This window comes from Branchiostoma floridae, chromosome 14, assembly GCF_000003815.2.
Source record: "Branchiostoma floridae strain S238N-H82 chromosome 14, Bfl_VNyyK, whole genome shotgun sequence".
NCBI classification, from domain to species: Eukaryota; Metazoa; Chordata; class Leptocardii; order Amphioxiformes; family Branchiostomatidae; genus Branchiostoma; species Branchiostoma floridae.
This window is the reverse complement of record NC_049992.1, coordinates 7,732,752-7,751,606: the sequence shown is the minus strand read 5'-3', so window position 1 is coordinate 7,751,606 and position 18,855 is coordinate 7,732,752. Positions and strand designations below refer to the sequence as shown.

Sequence of the window (18,855 nt, the reverse complement as noted above, 5' to 3'; positions counted from 1 at the left end):
AATACTTAACCCAGCACGTAGAATTGGCATGAAATATACGACTAAGCACTTTACTGTTTATATACCAAAATAGAACAGTATCCATTTCCCCATTTCACACACCATTGGTTGAAGACCGATTTCCAAATTCCCAAGGAAACGCAAGTTTTCGGTTAATGTGGTTTTCTAAAGTTTTTTTGGAAAACGACATGATGTACGGAACATATAAGTCAGCATGATTCAACAGCAATCTTGAATTTCTGGTGGTGACCTACAACTCGTGTAAAAGTATAAAGAACCGTTGCATTATCGCCCGGATCACACACGTTCACAAAGAAAACGTACACATGATCACATACTCACAAATACACATATACACGCGCGCGCGCGCACACACACACACACACACACACACACACACGCACGCACACACACGGATCACCATTGCTGATAGCATGGAAGTTTACATTTGCCGCGCGCACACAGTCCTTGCTTCAAATCTCTCCCCACCCATCGAGGTGAGGAACATTTTCCTGCACTTCTCCGGGAAACGCGCCAGAATCGATGTACATGCGCGAGGAAGTCATCCGTAACGTCAGCTTTTCCAGACCCGCAGGGCAGACTTGGCTTTGAACCTCATCGAAATGAGAGGGCCGTGTTTTCAATAAATCTCCCTAGATGCTACATACCCATAGGGAATCTTTCTTTGTACTATCTCGAAGTCTCGGCAGAAATTCATCTGTTTCGTGAAGCCCCGCTGTAGAATGTGGGTGGTATGTGACGATAGGCGCTGAACGGTCGATAAGACAGACGGTCACATTGGTTTTGAGTGAAGAAAGCTCAAGACACCGCGAACCCAGAAGGAATCTTTCTTTTTTTACCGTATATTTCTAAGTGTTAGCAGAAGTTGACCTATTTCGTGAATACCTGTTGTAGAATTTGTACAATATGTGACATAGACAAGAACTATGATTTGGATATGAAGACATGAAAAGTGGTAGCGTTGGCTTTGAACTCAGCTATAAATGCATTGAAAACAAGAATGTCGATATTTAAAAAGAATTACAAAAGACTGGTAACGTTGGTTTTGAGATGATGGGAACTAAGCTCAATGTACTCTCAGTCCAATGAGCTTTTTATCAAAAGACGCAGGGAAGAACTAGAATGTCGATATCCAAGACACAAAAGACAGTAACGTTTAGCTTTGTGCTAATACGTACAAAGCGGTTTGAACTCTCTTATGTCCCAAGACTCCACAAAGCCAGAAAGAAATTTATCTACTTCGCGACGTATTACTGTAAGATGCGCTGAAGAACAACAATGTCGATATTATTTTTAAAAAATTGCTGTAACCTAGACTTGGAGCTCTTGGGAACAAAGCTGATTATGTTCTACATCCCCGAAGACAAGCCGATTATGCTCTTCAATTCACAAGCCCAAAAGGAAATTTATCTATTTCTTGCAGCCCTATTGAACAACTGCAGACAGAACGGCTCTTAAGAGCAAGAATGTCAATACGAAGAGACACCAGACAGTACCGTTACATCTCAGGGTCACCTTGGGGAACTTAAGGTTTGAAAGAGTTGCGTTTCGAGGAGGCTGGTGTGGAATCAGCAGTCCATTCAGTCTGGCCAAAATTGATTTAGGAGGACGGAAATGAAATAATGTCAAAGCAATGAATGTCACGACTGTCTTTGCAACGACCAGAAAAGTCAAAATCAAATTGAAAGTCAACATTTCCAAGCCAATGTAGGTGATTTCCCTCGCGGCCTATGCTTTCCACTACATCTTTTTGGTCTCACCGCTTTTGCCATGCGTAATACCCCACAAAGCGTATTACCCCTCAAAGCACACCTACCAAGCAAAGTAGGGGCATCTTCTCTGGATAGTTTTAAAGAACGCTTGCAGATAGATGTGCAAAAGTTAGGTGTAATGAGTCGTTTGGTGTAATATAACCAGCTGCTGCCGCGCCGCGTGCCTGCGAAGCTGGTGTGTTACGCCAAAGGACGGTTATACCGGCTATATAGATACAGATACAAAAGAAATTAAAAAGACAAAACAAATGCCCCGTGTGAGGATCGAACTCACGACCTTGAGATTATGAGACTCACGCGCTGCCTACTGCGCCAACGAGGCAGTTAAATGAACGATGCAGCAATGAAAATATGATTTCTTGTCAGCATAATTTCATATGGAAAATCCAAAGAGTTGTCATCTAATCGTTAACACAAGTACAAGCTAAAGCCCCGGTTACACATATCCAAACATGGCTGACCGATCTTCCCCCAAAGCATGATTGGGAGTGGTTTAGGAGCTACGCTGTTTGGTTGCTGGTTGGTGTTCGGCTGATATTTTGAGAAAAAATATTGTTGTATATAGACGGAAGGTCGACTGGAATGGGTTGGTAGGTGGTTGGTTGGTGGTTGTAGTCAGTAGTTGTCAATGGGTGGTTTGAGAGTCAAATTTCCCTCTAAGTCTAAAACTGGTCAGACTGCTCCCGACTACCGCTAAACATCATCCACCTTGGTTTTCCCTACCGCTACCCACCTGCTAAATATCATCAGGATCCAACCAATGCATGTCGAGTTATGCTGGTCACATACATGCACAGACACGCATACAGACAAACTTCTTGACCAAGGTAAAAAAGATAAAGACACTGTGACAAAGAATCCGCCATCTGGACATCTTCCAAACTTGTTTACCCTATTGGTAAACGCGCTACGACTCAATCACGTATAGCTACCTAAACCAAAATACAACACACGTTGCCCTTAGCAACGTAACCGAACATTCCACAAAGGCCATCACGTAAGTACAGCCATTTCAGTGACTGGACCGTCACAGGCTAAGAATAAATAATGCAAGTAATGTACTTGTAGAAAAAGAAAGATCAATTTGAAAAGCATTAAATATCCGAAAGACCAGGACTGCATCGGACGTATATACCGATAAGTGGACGGTCGTAATGCCATGAAATAGGGTACTACTAGATGGTCATCTGGTCATAGCCAATGTAATAAAAGGGGGGCAATAGAGTCGATTATACCTGTAGTTTATGTAGCTAGGGAATGGGAATATTTTGTGAAGAACACGTAACAACAGTCACTGTCCATCTATAAATTTTGAAACTTCTCCTGAAGTATTATGTGGTCAATGTTGCAACTGTATAAATGGACAAATTATATTGTTTGGGCCAAACTTTTTTTATTCGCAATCTCGTATCAGTTAAGGTGTGCCAAGAGGTTGGTTGGCCTTACTATAAATTCTGTGAGACAGTGTTAAGTTCCATTTAACTTTAAAACTCCATATCTCTATAACAATAACTATGGAATTGATTATAGTTAATGTTAAGATATCACAGAACATTTATGTGATTGGCTTGATAACCTTAACTGTGTGTGTAAGAGCAATGGTAGATATAAGGTTTTACACTAAATAGCGTTTTGGAATTCTCAGTGTCTTTCCAAAAGTATAAAATGACCAGTACTCTGCGTCCAACAGTATAGTTATTGAGCTTTGGTACCACGATTCGTGTTTCGTTTCAACAGCGCAGATCACTCACAACGGAACATCATTAGACTTGTCAATAAAAACAATAATCCGGCATATCCTGGAGCCTAGTACAAGACTTTTACAGTAAAATCGGTTGCTGGCAATGTCCCATATCCGTTAACATGGTAGTGTGTACAGAGATGGATGTACCACTGGAGATTCTGTTGTAAATATCCCTGGGTCGGCCAACCACCTGGCGCACTCAACCACTTCCGGTCATTGGCGATCGTTCGTTCGTTCGTTCGCTCGGATCCTTGTAATGCCTGGCGGCACACAAGGCGGCAAGTTTCCTGGCTACGTCGGATGAAGGTTAGACATCCAGATAATAAGATACCCAAAAAAAAGCAGGTACTCATTCAAGCAACTGGTTGTGATTTTGGAAACGGCCAGACGTTTCAGACAGCCATTCGGTGTCTTTCGTCAGTAACTGCCTGCTGTTTAGCTTTAAGGCCTACGTCACATTTCCAAACCGTATAAACCATACGTCGTTTTCATAAACATCCTGACCGGGCCCCCATTTGGAATTGTGACATGTAAGTAGGTATATTTTTTCAGGAGATGTTGCTACCCTCCCCCATTTAACATGTTCACGACACCTTTTAAAACGTAGGACCCCATTCAAACGTCCCTTCCGAAAGATTAGCGCAGCCCCAACCAAGCTACTCTTTCCAGGTTTGAACCAAGGTCTTTCCGGTGCCAACTAATTGGAACCAGGAGATACATTGTAAGGCTGCTACCAGTTGAGCTACAGGGGCATCCCTAACCCCTGTTATAAGCCACATTAAGACATCCCTGGCTATGTTTATGGTAGTTTGTATAGCTTAAATGATATGCCCAACACATCTATGTAGCTTCCGCCACAAATATCACCATGCATTAACCTTAAAATCCTTTTCATTTTCATGGCTTTAGAAACGAGTGTAGACGAGACTGGCGCCAACATGTTCCGCTCTAAACTTTCTTTTCTACGCTGTCCACTAGATCCGATCTCGGTCAGCGCGGCACTAAATTAACCGCCGGAGCGAAATTGAATAAGTCGGGCTTTCTGTCAATGCCTTTTCGGTTGCATGCGTTCATTAATCGATTACTTTTAGCCGCCCAGACAGAAAACGATTAGGGTCCAGACGTGGAAAAGGGAAAATGAGATCCGTTACTGAATGAAGAGACATTTTTTTAAACAACCCTTGTTTTACTTCCACCGACGTAATCACTGTATATACCACCGTTGACGTTTTTGGTTGACTTCTGGCCACTGTTTTTGTTAATGACGCTTCGGTTTATTTGTGTATATTGTTTGTTGTCCTTTGGTTGTCTTCTACTCCTTCTGAATGTTACACGTTTTGTTTTGTTATGGCACCCTTGAAAATCAACCCCCAATACGTTGAAGTGGCTACCCACCTGTCTGAAGATTAATAAATAAATGAATAGATATAAGTAAATACCTGTATATAAGTAAATACTTGACGTTTGAGACGGAATCTTTAAGCAGCGACTCCTATAGTATTGCCTTTAAGAAGATGACAGGCGGTCACTGAAACGTCCGTGAAATAAAGCAGTGGTTGTAAATAATGCTCTTCATTTGATATGCCTATTGTATTTCCTTTGACTGGGATGTTTAAGATTTGCACCACAAGGATTGTCATAATATGACAAATGATGAAAATCCCATATGACTCATACTACGCCCTCGTCTTTACTAGCTGAAAATTGATTGTGGTCTAAATTACCAATAGTCGATGAATGAGTAATTCAGGTAAAACATAGAAAGTGATGACGATACAATAAGGATAATCAAATGATTAATGATATAGAATAAAATAACTGAGTATATGAAGCCATTACAGGGGGCTAAGTTGCTTATGAGATGGATTTTCATGGCACTTCTGAATATCAGTAGGGGCGAGCCTGAAGCCTGTGCAGCCAGCACATTATGCAGCATTAACTGTAAGTGAGGTTGGCTAAAATCTAGCGTTAACGTAGCCCTGTGAAAATCTATCCGCTATCGAAAAAGCATTACATGTACGTTTCGCCTCTTGAATAGTAATTACGCTTCGGGGTCTACCTGGGTTACCGTATTCCTTACATCATCACAACCCACTGTTAGGGTGTTTCAAGCAGAGATTACGGTGGTTGCTGCGATTTTTTCAGCTACCAAATTCCAGGGGGAGGTGGGTAACTGAAAAAAAACCCCACACTAGTACTTCCTTGACCGTAAATTCTGTTTGTAGAATATCTGTTACGGGAAGAAGCTTCGTTATGTTTATCTATTAGACAACCATTTGGTTTACTGGCTATATGACTTTGAGATAAAAAAAAGTTGTTAGTGGCAGTTTTATTATTGTTGTAGACAATAAGCCGGTTCAGGGATTGAGCTGCGTATGCGCAGCGAGCTGCATTGTGGGTAATATATCAAAGTTGAAGGTTCTTGAAACATAAATAAAATTCGTCGGGTCATATATTATCCCAACCTATTACAAAGGAAGAATTATTATCAGTTATTGCACTTGTTTTTGTCATAGTTAATTTCAATTTCCAGCGATGGTTCTAATATCATCAATTAATCTGCTCCTTGATCCGCTGAGTTCACCTCCACTGTGTTTCCCACATTCCAATGTTTATTAAGAGAGAAAAGAATATGAATATCGCACGCCAAAGAGCAGTTACTCAAGCAACTGGCTATGATTTTGGAAACGGTCAGACGTTTCAAGTAGCATCCACTAATTTTCGTCAGTGACACTGAAGAGATCTTGTTGGAGAGGGCTTTTCTTTATTCTAGCTGTGACCTCTCCAACAGGATATCTTCAGTGTCACTGACGAAAACTAGTGGATGCTAGTTAAAACGTCTGATCGTTTCTAAAATCATATCCAGTTGCTTGAGTAACTGCTCTTTGGAGTATCTTATTACCTGGATGTCTAACCTTCATTGACGTGATATGAATATCTGTCTGTTAGGTCAAACTAGCCATTGCAGACAGTAACTGTCGATGGAGCCAATACGTCAGACCCCTGACGTGTGCATCTGTACTACATTCGGTAACAGTAATTACCGTAAATGGACCCTATTGTAACCTCTAGTCCTAGAGGACTGAGTATAAGAACCCAACAAAAATAGCTATAGATGGGCGTTAATACATTAGGCAAGAACGGTAAAAGCACTCACATGGCACACAAACCTTCACCTTAAAAGTGTCGAAGATTCACATTTCGTCAGACAGTAATTATGAGATTGTAGCAACTGTTATAATTAGAGGTAAGCATAATGGTTGGCACTCTACACTGCATGGATCCTGCATGAAATATAACGTTATATAATGTCATTGTTTCAGAATGTAATAAATCATGAGTAAAGCAAGGGCGTTATTGGGTAAAGGTAGCGTTTTTTTCTTTCGTAAAAGTATGATTTACGTATACTTAACGTACACGTAAAGATCAGATTTTGGGTATACGTAGTGCAGGTCATACGTTCACCACCAGTAGTAATGTGAAGGAACAACTCCTGCATGGCAGACATAGGAACATATATTTTAAAATGCTTAGACCCTAGAAATTCCTCCAATGATTGTAAAAGCCTCCAATGATTGTAAAAAAAAAGCTTATCCCATACTACTCACTCCTGTATCAGTTAGATTAAGCCCTAATATCTACGGCATCATAACTGCGCTCACTACGAAAGGCTTGCATTGGAAGCTAAATACAATTAAACATTATCATATAAGTACCTACTGGTTGTGGCAAATAATTCCCATTGTATGCTATTATCATATATACATTTGTAATTAGTGCCTCATTTACATAACTTCTAAGCAAATGCGACAATAGCCTCCTTAGTTTCTTTTGTTTGGGTCTGTGTCCTCTCACCGATAAATCAATATGATCGGATTAGATCTGATATTTGGTATATGTTGGTAGTTTAAAAGGGTCTTCATCGACTACGATGGACAACTTCGAGTTAAAGAGGGTATCCAACACCGGTACCTTAATTACAAACGCAAACACCATGAATATTTTACGGAGGTTTGTATCCTATGTACAGACTCTTGAATCTTCAGTAACAATGATGGTAAGTGGCAATTCATGCCTTCCACCTGGCAGTCTTCTACTTGATTGCTTAGAAAGCGTCATATTCCCTTGGTACTTTTCCTACATGACTTGGGTCCCATTTAGATTTAGTATCTGATACAACATCAAGCCTTTTAAAGCTAACTACGATGGCGGTTGGCAATTCAAGGATCATGATAGCCATCAACCTAAATGGCGAAAACCTTTCTTCTGCTTTAGTAGTTCCCCAATGTGGCTTGCAAGTGCGTTATCTGATGGATATTTTGCAGTTTGAAACCATTGATGATGACATGTGATTAGAATGTTTCTGAAAGCTATCAACCTATATGGCGAAAACCTTCCCTTTGTGGTAGTATTTCTATTATGCGGCTTGCATAGGTGCTTTCTGATCGACATTTTGAAGTTTGCAGTCATTGAAGATGGTCTGCAATTCAAATGTCACTGATCAGCCATAACCCTAAATGACTTAAGTCTTTCTTTTGCAGTTGTACTATACTATATGGCTTCCAATTTCGTTATCTTGATGGACATTTTCGTTTAAAGTCTTTGGTGATGAGTTGCAATTTCAAAAGCTCTTGACAGTAATAAGCCCAAATGGCCGAATCACCCCTCCTACAATAGCCCGTCTCCCCTATGACTTAGGTAATGCTTGAGTTATCTGATTGAAATGTAGTCAATAAAAGTCAATGAGGATAACTGGTGATTCGGTGTTCCTGGCTGGCATCAAACATCATAGTTTTTAAGCCGTTTCTTTTCGTAAGGTGAAAAGGTCTGCTGTCATTATGGCGTGATGACATTTCATGGTACGTTAAAGTCGTTACGGTGAAAATTTTTCCTAGACCAAATAGACAGTTAACAAATACGTTGTACCACACATCACGCATTAGCAAGCAGTGAAGGAATGCAACGGGAGCCAAGAGATCTCTCAGAAACTAGCTTTAATGATGACATGGAAAGTATCGCCAGATGTGCCTATGTAAATATTAAATGTCTCTTTGTTTGATAGATTGATTGTTTCCTTGCTTGTTTATCAAGTCTGTAGTTGTCAACTGACTTAAATGATAGCAAAGTATCGACATATACGTATTTGTAAATGTTTGTTTGTTTGTTTGTTTGTTTGTATGCTTGATATATCACTTATGTTACAATTTTAAGACCATATATCCGTGCACAAAACTAAGCGCTTACCAGCAACAAGCTTTCGATCAGTCCTCTGATCCTTTTCAAGTTGAAATGACCCAGAGCCTAAGTCATACATCCGGAACGGAAGTGTGACGTCACCAAAGGGTCAAGGGTGCTTGGCAGTCGGTATCAGCCCCCGTCTCTATTGAGGGAAGGCTGGTGGGCTCTGATGTAGATGGCCTCTTTTGAGTAAGTAATTCTGTTCGGAATCAAGTATATTTACCGCTGTCGAAATTCACCCTAGTTGTGACTTTTAACATACATAAGAACGATGTCCCATCTGTGGTTTTGAAATGTTCTGTTGTAAAAGATATGGACAAAATTCTTATGCAAAGTTTACCAAACGAAGCATCCAACAAAAACCGTGAAAATTCTATCGTAACTACAATATATACCACACCTCCTGTACATGCCTGATAACACACTGTACCTGATGAACCTATTTGGCGAAGGGTTACAAGTTATCTAACAGTTGATTTTGCTCTGATCATTGATAGATGCAAGCAATTCACCAGCCAGTCTGATAGCCCGGAGTCTTGCGTATGCACATTGCATTCTTGGACAGTGCTCCCTGGCTGTAAATATCTTTACTCTTTCAAATCTGCACCGTCTATTTTTAACGTGAACCTCTTAACGTGAACCTTGATCATTATAAAAGTGGTTACTTACCAGACCGAGGCTTCTGTATCTGCAATCGTACTTTAAAGTCCCCAATCGATAACTGCTTATAAAGGGTCTCCTTCGTTTAGGTCACAGGAGGTTTAGGAAAAAGGAGGCCTTGGCAAATAGTTCACGGGCTGTTTTTTTTGCACTTTCGGGTGTGACCCCTTCGTGGCCCAGTGAGACGCTCTGTGGTTACCGGGCCATTTTTTGCCCGGCCGGGCCCCGACTTTTTAAAGATTATAATCAACCCGGGACACGGCAACAAATAAAAGCCGGGACAAATTTCTGGCTTTAGAGCATATGCACCCCCCTCCCAATGTCCGCAGATTTTGCTGTGGCATAAGATAGTATCATAAACACGGAAAACATCCCTAGACGATCTTCGTTCGCGAAGCAAAGCCAGGAGAGAAAGATAGTATCATAAGCTGGGGAAGAAGTTAAGCCAGCGAAAGTAGTTCATTGGCCCCCGCGAAGCCAATGAACCCCCCTTTCCACTTCTTGACTGCAAATTGCTTTATTTCTTACGGATAAGCTTTGGAGTCTATTTTTACTTGCGCTTAATTAGTTCAGACAAGCATTAGATAACTTTGGACAGCTATACCCAGCCGACACAAATGCGCCTCTGGGCAACCTCTTCATTGCAAATTGCTTTATTCCTTCCCGCTATGCTTTAGAAACTATTTTTACTTGTGCTTAGTTCAGGCAAGCATTACTCCCCATTAGATAACTTTGGACAGCTATACCCAGCCGACACAAATGCGAATCTGGGCATCTTCTTGACTGCAAATTGCTTTATTCCTTTCGACTAGTCTTGGAGTCTATTTTTATCTGTACTCAGTTCAGATAAGCATTAGATAACTTTGGCCAGCTATACCCAGCTGACATAAATACGTATCTGGGCAACCTCTTGACCACAAATTGCTTTATTTCTTACGTATAGACTTTGGTGTCTATTTTTTACCTGTACTCAGTTCAGATAAGCATTGAAATAGACTGTGATCATGAACTTCTGTATCTGCCATCGAGCGCGTGGCTTCCAGTCAGTAACTGCCTATCAAAAGTTCTCTTCAGGCCGCAGAAGGTAAATCGTATGGATGACATCTTCTGCAGACTAACCCTAATGCGAGAAAGAAAAACATGATGAGTAAGAAAACAAGATGGCTAGCTAGATTTTCAAAATAGACACCATAAACATTGTGACAAGAATTGAAGCGACAAAACGTGATCATCACAGCCATCAAGTTTTATATGTCTCTATTCAAGAGGTGCACCAAGTGACACTAGTGTGGCAGACTGGCATCACTTACCAAGATGTCAAGTACAGTTATAGCTAGAACACATAGGTGCAACTTTAACCTACAAACTAGTTTTACTTCTACAACTACGGTCATGGCTACATGTGTCACGTCACTAGTGCCACTTCTACAAGTACAATCAAAGCTATAACACTACATGTTGTGTCATTTGGTGCTTTCTCGTCCTGTTGACCATCTTTAAAGGAGAAAAATTCTTTTTTTTTTCAAAATGTCATCCTTGAAATTCACTTGTCGTGGCCTTAGCTACATATAGATAGAAAACGTTAAAGCCGATCTATCTGCAGGAGTTAGATACCGAGGTTTAGGTGGAGGAGGTCATTCGAGGTGAGGTAACTTGTGCAAATCAAGAGATTGGGTAATACCTTGATTGCCAATCGCGCTTTCGGGAATTTAGAATCTTTACCGGAACATAATCCAGACCATAGCGGTCATTTGAAACGCCTTCATTATAACGTGTCCTGGACGTATCTAGTCTACATGCCAGGCTGACGATGGTCTGCATTTTGATTACGCTTTTTTGCTTATCAAAAATTGTAAGGACATCGCCCCCATGGTCGTAGGTCGTGGTCACATAGGTCGATCGCTATAAACTTCGGGCGTTTTTTTTTGGGGGGGGGGGGACAAAAATGTACGTCTCCTGAAAAGTTCAACTGTCTTCGTACACAAAATGCTGTTTTGGATCCATATCGGCGGTTGGTTATTTCAAAGCCTACTTGAAAATCTATGACATCAAAATCGTACGACGATCGCACGACCTATGTGACCACGCCCGTAGTCACCACATCAGAAAACGTTCCGTAATCAGCATTTTAAGTTATGACAATCTAAAAAAAAAGGTCACAGAGCCTGAATTTCGAGGCTACGCCGCATCTGCGGTCATCCGTGAAGCCTCCAATCAGTAACTACTTATCAAGGCTGAGAGTTACGAGGCCGTCCGCTTTGAGTTCATTAAGCGCGCTCAACCGCTGAGTACGCTACATATCAACCCTTCCCAACGAGCCCGGCCCGCCATGCGACCGAGATAGCCCAGATCACTTCGTGATTCAACAGAACATTAACTTCACGCTACAGTGTCCGTCATTGTCACGTTTTTACGATTTTTAGATATATTAAGCTCGAGGAAGAACTGAACGTTGCGCAAATAGCTGAATTGGACAATTTGTCAGACGTTGCGTAGAAATAATTCTGTTTTCTTACTACGTGATCAGCCTTCCGGTGTTATGTATTTGAATCTGTATTGGTTACGCATATAGGGGTGGGTACCGGTAGGATGTACTGGTACAAAACCGTTTTTTTTCTTGTTGGACCGGTCAACCTGAAAAAATCAGTAGACCGGATTTTGGACCGATTAGAAAGTAGCGAAATGGACCATTGCTTTGAGTACCGACCATTCACAAGTTTTCACAAACAATTAGTTACAGGTACGGACCTTGCCCTGATCCTCTGGAACTGAACCGGACGTGTAACTGAATTTTCTGTACCGGTACCCACCCCTAGTCAGGCGTTAGGTAGAAATGGCGATTCTATTTTCTTTCTATGTGATCAGCCTTCTGTATTGGTCACAGATCTAGGAATCATTAACAAGACAGCATCTCAAATGTGTAAGTATGGAATAGAGTCATACGAAACATCGATATCAGTCCGTACGAAGAACCACAGCTAGAAAAGAAAGCTGATCTGGTACGGCCACGTATCGCGGTCATCGGGACTCGCCAACTCTGTCATGCAACAGGCCAGGGAGGAAAAAGAGGTATAGGCAACAGAAAAGATGGGAGGACTCTATAACGAGTATTGGTTCGAGAATATCACAAGTACTGTTGCATTTTTTTGACCACACAAAACATACTGATCTAAAGATCCAACATTTGATGGCAGTTTGCGATGATATGTGTTTTACCACAAATGTGCCATGACATTTACTACAGATTCTCTCATTTTGCTGTAGCTATTATTTTTACGACAGGCTGAAAGCGACTTCTCGTTTTGCAACAAATTTATCACGAGGTTCCATAACCACTGGTTTTTACTGTCCATCTGTTATAAGGAGTATCATATACTGTACTAAGTATCTTATATCAGAAAATCAATATGCGCGTGCGTATGCTATCCATAAAAGCACTTTCTGTTGGCTGAAGGAAGCCCATACTGTTTGGCAAAATATGGATAATCTCTATTATGTCGGATGTACTATGTAAGAACCAATGGTCAATGAGAGTAACAGCCCTATGAAAACGCTGTTTATATGAGTGGCGTCGACTGACCAAATGGTTGGGCAGTGAATCTAGAGGGATGGCCTCCACCTTCCAATATCGTGTCCTAGATACAACCCACTGCACTTAAGGCCTCAAAAGTCTATCCGTGGGACTATTTTTTATATTACCGAACAATTTTCTTTTATCTTCTCGTTCTAGCACCCAGTGCCATCTACTACTCACCATTTTCTGGTACATAACTTTCCGCCAGGAATTGAAAACATATTAAAGTGATAATGCAGGGAAACTGTCGATGATACAAAAACAGCTGCAGCGTGAAAACTTTTAGCAACGTATCTATCTACACTGGTACTTTAAAATTCTGATGTGTCCTGCCATATGCCCACTTTACATCCGCCCTACATCATGTGGTATTAAGGGATAATGCTTTTATTAGTTTCCTACTCCTGTGTCTGCCAAGGACGCGTATTGGGAAAATCAAAGGAAAACTCATTAATCTGTCTAAAATCATCGCAGGCCCCTCTCGTCCCTATTCTATAACTCAACATAATCCCACAAAGACATCATCAAATTGCATGGCCCAGTCTGGCGCATTGAGGTTGGGCTGCTTTGAGTTAACTTCTAAGCTGAAAACTAGCTAATATCTATAAATAGTAAGGATAAATTCGTAGTCCGTATGCGACTAGATAAATCCTGTATCATTGAATACATCTGCCCTAGAATACATCTTCCCCGTATGTTTAGAACTGTCTTAAGAAGCGAGAAGAAGTTGAACTTGTACATACTACTAAGTTTCTGTAAATGTAGTAAGATGCCACATTTCTTATACCAAATTGTGCCTTATCGCTACGACCTGTACTTAGCTTGTTTGAGCACAAATGTACAATAAAGATCTTTCATTCATTCATTCATTTAATGCGTATCATTGGAAGGCTCCATTATCTTTTTGAAATAATCGAGGCCCCTATTCTAAGATACTTAAGTCCCTTCATTAAACTTGTATGGCCGAATACGGCAGCGTTTTGGGGCTGTTTCGAGCTACGGTCAAAGTTTACCACAGTTTTATGTTACACTAACATATTAGCAACATCAAGTAAAGTCTCACTAATCTTTCGATGATGATGATGATGTTCCCGTTCTTCTCCTATCTGTAAAATAACCCCGCACTAAGTCATGCAATGGCTATGAAGCTCTAAAAAATACTACTGTAGCAATGCGAAATGCAGTCTGTCTGCCCCAAATACAAAATAACTAGATGACTTTCAGGCCGTTGAAAATACCATCTTGATAGCTTCAAAGGGGGGGCTCAGAATGGCTTCAAGGTCACCCGGATCAACATCACCATCGGAAAGTGACCTCTGGGCTATAGTTTGAAAATGTCAGAGGAGACGTCATGTTGTTTTGCATTCCTACAGCGATTGGTGAGCGACTGGTATCAGATTGATAAATGGGGAGAAGGGCAATCTGAAAGGTCGCATGGCCATCCTGCTAGGTCATGTATGACCTACAAACATGCATTATGCTCTCTCGCTGAACCCATATCAAGAACGCACTCAACTGGCAGGACATTCATTCACGCAACAGTTACTGCCTGTAGCAGGCATCCGGACATGGTGGTCAGAGGCATCCGGCTGAGAGTGGCCTCCATCCAAGATTCTAAGACTTGGACCACCTTCTGAATATGCAAGAGCACTAGAGTACAATGTAGAGCCTTAAAATCTATCATACTTATCATTTCTATTCGTGGCTATTGTTCATTTTGACAATAGAAGAAAACAGAGTTGCCAGTGTCACCGAGTTCAAAGCTACCGGGCCAGGCGGAAGAAAACAATGGCACGTTGTGCATGGCAATGGGAAAACAACTTGGAGTACATTATAACATTCATCCGCAAGTTTATCGAGCAACACGATTTTCAACGTTCTTCCCCCATTGCTTGTAGAGACGCAATATAGCCCGGCAAATGGTTTAGTAGTTTCTTGCATGTTATACCGGTCGACCTGAAAAAAAAATCAGTGGACCGGATTTTGGACCGATTAGAAAATGGCGAAATGGACCATTAAGAAAAGTATTGGACTTCGAATTTCACCACTAATTTATCTTTTTTATGTCTTTCATTCTTCTTCTTCCCATACAGACTGTATATTTGTTTTGCTTTGTTTACAATCAGCCCAGGACATGAATTTGCAAGTCATTATAACCTACAAGTGTAACAGGAACTCTTCTACCGGGTATACGCTAAGTCCTCCATAGTAAAAGAAGGGAATCTGCTAATGCAACATCTTTAATCCCTGATGTATGCACATCTAGATACCCAGGTGCTCAAGACATTCTTGAGAAGCGTCAGTAACACTTTTTTACGTGGCGCTCTTAGACTAACAGTACTCATTGTAGTTGATCTTTCCTACAGAACAGAATAAGACATATACATTACAAACAGTTATCGGCAACAAAGTCGATCCCATCATGACCTGACGGGCGTTTAAATGTCATTTTGATTGAGCCAACGTTATGCCTTTTCCCAAAGGTGTCGTCCTACTTTTACACTTTGTTCAGTATCTCAGGAAACCTAACTTTGAAGCCAGAAATGGGTAATAACTAGGGGTGGGTACCGGTACGGTGTATCGGTACAAACCCGGTTTTTCGTATTGGACCGGTGTGACAGCGATCTCGCCCCCCCGGGGGCGAAATCACTAGCGATCTCGCCCCCCCGGGGCGAAATCACTAGCGATCTCGCCCTCCCCGGCTAGTGATCTCGCCCCCCTACCTCGCCCCCCTTTAGCGATTTCGCCCCCCCCCAAAAAAACGGGTTTACATGACATTTTAGAAGTTGATTGGTATAAATCACAAAATGCAGTTTCAGAATGATATAAGTACACGAGTTTGATACATAACTCCATTCATAGTATCAATATTAACGTAATTACATGGTAATAAGATAGTTGAACTTGTTTCAGACAAGGAGGGTTGGGTCCCTTGTAATCCAATTATTGCATATACCTGAGTCTTGACATAAGATGTATTTCATTGTATTCACCTGTCCTCAAGCAACCTATATATCTCCAATATGAAGTCTCTACCATGAAGTGACCACAAAATAACTATGTAATGTCTTTATTAATTATGCAAATATTCGGTATTAATTAGAATAACGCACATTTTGGTATATGCACCTGGCCAAGGGATATCTTCACCTCCAACATGACTGTTTTTTCTAGTATTTAGGAACTGATGCATTTACCCGTGTTTCTTAAGACTGGTACTTTACCAGTGTTTGTGTAGCATGTAGCAACAGCTATATCAACTTGCGCGTAGATAGTGTTTATAATGAGAAACTATTATTCACGTGTGTTTTTGTTAGTGCTTTGGAAATATTTCCAGCACAAGAAAGAAAACACTGTGACAAATTGAAAAAATATAGCTGACGTATTCCGTACCATGCATAGACGGTGTTGATTTATACGTTCGCAGTAGCACTGTTTTTATGCTACCTCAGCTGCAAAAATTGTCTTTTTCATTTCAATGTTATGTTTGCACCGAACAATATAGTATCGACTTTCGAGGTATGACATCTTACGGTACGGTAATAAGGTGCCATATAGGTACCAGGTAACACACCATATACATTACTCCCCAGGTGCAGTATAGTGCCAGGTAGCGCACCTGTAATATGTAGTAACCAGCTGCTTTGGGGGGGGGGGGGGCGAAAACGCTAAAGGGGGGCGAAAACGCTAGTGATCTCGCCCCCCGGGGGGGCGAAATCACAGGGGGGGCGAGATCGCTGTCACACCGGTCCAGAAAACCCGGACCTGAAAAATTCGGTGGACCGCACGTTGGACCTATTGGAAAAACAGATTATTTGATCAGACATTTACACGTTGGGGGGCTTAACGTTTGAAGAAAATAGCAAGAGCGAAGTAGAGTCGAGTCTATAGTCATTTCTACCAAGGTCTACAGTCAAACGTACAGAGGCAGTTACATTTGTAGGTTTTTAAAACGCCAGTGGGAGTCGAATACTCCACAAAACACATTTCTTTGCAGGGAAATGGGCCATTGATTTTAGTCCATTCACAAGTTTTCACATACTGAATCAGGTCCAGGTTCAGATCCGGACCTGATCATCTGGACCTGAACCGGACCTGAATTTTCTGTACCGGTACTCACCCACCCCTAGCAATAACATAGAACGTCATGTATCATGTAATACAATTATTACAAACCCACGTTTTACTCGTTCAAAAGTCTAGATCTAGTAGAGAGTGGGCCTCAATGGGACAAGAGAAACATGGCATCTTACTTTTCTTGTCTTGGTCAAGACATGTTGTTTGCTCTACATGCCATATACATAGCCGTCTACTCCAGAGTTTCTCCAGACCATGGTCGGGACCTAGTCGCGAGCAGAGTCATCTCTGGTTGGGACTTGGTTGTCTATTGGTTTGTTTTTACGTCTTTATTTAAGTTTGAAAATGGAAAGTCGGAAAAGTGCATATTCTGCGTGAATGGCATCAGAGTAGCGAACTGTAGCAAGTCTCAAGAATAGGATGGGTTCCTGGCTACTGTAGACCCAGCGGGACCTTCATACGGCAGGTTTTGATGTGTGACAGGGTTTTTTTTTTGTTACCTAAAGTTTCGTCTTCTGTCGAGAAAGAACACGCAAAAAGTTCCGAAATGGAACACAGCTAAACCTCGTATACTGGCCATTTATACAAGATAAGAAAACCAGACCGGACTCCCGTTCTCTCCTCAATGTTTAATACTAAAAGCTTTGATCACCCACAGATAAGAAAGCCACTCAGTATGTGACAAAAGTCTGCCACCGCAAAAAAACGAGGACACCATTTCCGTCATATCTAATATTCATGGAATCCGCTTTTCAGAATATATCTACAAAATTGGTGAAGGGGAAAATGAAAAATCAGACCAAAGAAAAACGAGCTTGTCTAATTCAGGAACCGTTTTCAAGATTAACATTATGTCTCTCCGTTTTTTCATCTATCTGACCAGGAAGTTTTGACCTACTTTCCGTCCACCGCATCAGTATACTTGGGAAGTCAATTTTAGCCAAATCCAAGCATAATCCCACGGTGAACCATTATATAATGAATAATAGAAAAACTTCGGGTTTTGACCTCTTTCTTTCAATCAAACATGATGAAGTAATTTGCAGTGGTCTATTACTAGGAGTCACTGATGCCTCTTGGATCAGTGTGATCAAAGCGAAATTAGTGACTACTAGTAATGGACACAGGTCTAGGGTTCAATTCCCAGCTTACTGCAGAGTTCTCATCCATGACGTGATCGTTTCTGGTAGGGGTGGGTAACGGTTCGGTGTACCGTTTTTTTTTCTTGTTGGACCAGTTTAGAAAAAACATGAACCTAAAAAATTCAGTCGACCGGATGTTGGACCGATTTTAAAATGAACAGATTATACTGGCACTACGGCGGCAGACCTTCACTTGTTTTGAGGCTTATTGGTCCAAGAAGCAAGAGCGAAGTAGAGTTGATAGTAATTCTATCAAGTTTCCACTGTACACTTTAAACTTAGTCTGACTTTAGAACTGTAGCTCTTGTGCTAATGGGAAGAAGTGCTTCAAGTGTGGGCCCTCTAGCGGCTTTATTTGGAACTGCAGGGGAGTTTCCATTACAGCCTTTTGAAACAGGCAATGGATGAATGATCAGATGTTTTTCATGATACACAAATCTTACTAGTTTTCACCACTAGTCTAAAATTATATTTATTTAGTTACGTTTTGCAAAGTGCTCCTTAGTTGCCTTTATGCAGTGCCACATAAAAATTTGATCTTGCTCATATATCATTTTGACACCGCTACATATGCCACCGCTTGAGCTTAATGTGAAAATTTAAATTAATGTTGCTATAAATATTCCT

At 41.1% G+C, this 18,855-nt stretch overlaps 1 non-coding gene across 1 annotated transcript; it reads right to left on the bottom strand.

Annotated features, from left to right (window-relative positions):
- Positions 1-2,042: 2,042 nt before the first annotated feature.
- Trnam-cau lies at positions 2,043-2,115 on the bottom strand. Its single transcript has one exon. It is a non-coding gene; the product is annotated as a tRNA-Met (tRNA).
- Between the last annotated feature and the right edge of the window lie 16,740 nt (positions 2,116-18,855).